Raw genomic sequence first — 1,628 nt, forward strand, 5'->3', positions numbered from 1 at the left:
AATCAAGTCAAACTATACAAAGAACCACGTGCTCCTAGAGTGATTGAAAATGTAGATCCTAGCATGCTCAATTGTATGATTGATGTGGATCTTGACAACTTTAGAGTGCAACCAATTTTACCTCAGTTAAAGAATACTGACTCCATTGTGATTGAATTAGAATCACAACAGCATGGTTTATGTCAAATGTATTTTGATGGAGCTTGCTCCAAAGAAGGGTCTGGAGTGGGAGTTCTTTTTGTATCCCCATCTGGTATAACTTTTAAATATTCCTTTTTGTTAGCCTTTCAGTGCACTAACAATACTGTCAAATATGAAGCTCTATTATTGGGGCTTGAAGTTGCAAAGAGGCATGGAATACAACTATTGAGAGTTTTAGGAGATTCAAAATTGGTTGACTCTCAGGTAAGATCCAAATATGCATAAAAAAATGATAGATTGAAAAGGTATAAGCATGCAGTTTGGCATATCATTGAGAATTTTAGTGCTTTTTCTATTAATTGGATAGAGAGATTGAAGAATATCATGGCAGACTTTTTGGCCAATGTGGCATTAAAAAATGATGATGCAACACTAACCGGCATATCCACTGTGGAAATAAAATCTAGGCCTGCCATCCCTGATAATGTGTATAATTAGCAAGTTTTTGTTGATGATGAAGATATTCTTAGGTTCATACATTGATGATTACGACGGATAGAAGATTGACTACAATGCATTAGTAGAGGTGGTTGACAACAAAGAGATAGTATTTGGAAATGACTTGGTTCAGTTGGAAACAAATGAGATACCAAAAGGGTTGGTAGAGCTTGAGGGCATGTTCAGTTATAATGACAGTCACTTGCACCAGAAATCTACTACCAAGTTAGAAGAATTGGAGGAAGTAAACTTGGGGAGAGAATTATCCCCTAAGTTGGTATACAATGGAAAAAACTTGCCTCCTCATGTTAGAACTAATCTTATTAAGTTATTGAAGAAATATAAGCATATGTTTGCTTGGTCATATGAAGGCCTAAAGTCATATAGACAAGACCTTTTTCAGGATGAAGTTCCTCTACTTCCAGATGCTAAGCCTTTCGGACAAAAGCAGACCTATCAATCCCTTGCTAGAAACCAAGATGCAACAAATACTGACTAAGCTAAGGGAAGGGGGGATTATTAAACCTATAAGACATTCTTCATGGGTCTCCAATTTGGTCCCAGTGAGAAAAAAAAATGGGGACATAAGATTGTGTGTGGATTTTAGAAATTTAAATCTTGCTTCCCTAAAGGATAATTATTCTTCTCCCAATATGGAAGCTATGCTGCAAAGAGTAACTGGTTGCAATCTTTTGTCGATGATGGACAGTTTCTCAAGGTACAATCAAGTGCTAGTGAAGGAATCTGAGCAATTCAAGACCACTTTCACCACCCCATGGGGAATGTATGTTTATGTAAGGATGCCATTTGGATTAAAAAATGTTGGATCTACATTTCAGAGAGCTATGGATGTAGCCTTCAAAGAATTCATCAATATCATCATGCTTGTATACCAAGATGATCTAACATGTTTCTCTAAAAGGGTCGATGACCACTGTGGACATTTGGAAAAGGTGTTCAATAAGGCTTTGGAATTTGGTGTGTCATTA

The sequence above is a fragment of the Cryptomeria japonica genome, chromosome 2 (genome assembly GCF_030272615.1).
Source record: "Cryptomeria japonica chromosome 2, Sugi_1.0, whole genome shotgun sequence".
NCBI lineage: Eukaryota > Viridiplantae > Streptophyta > Pinopsida > Cupressales > Cupressaceae > Cryptomeria > Cryptomeria japonica.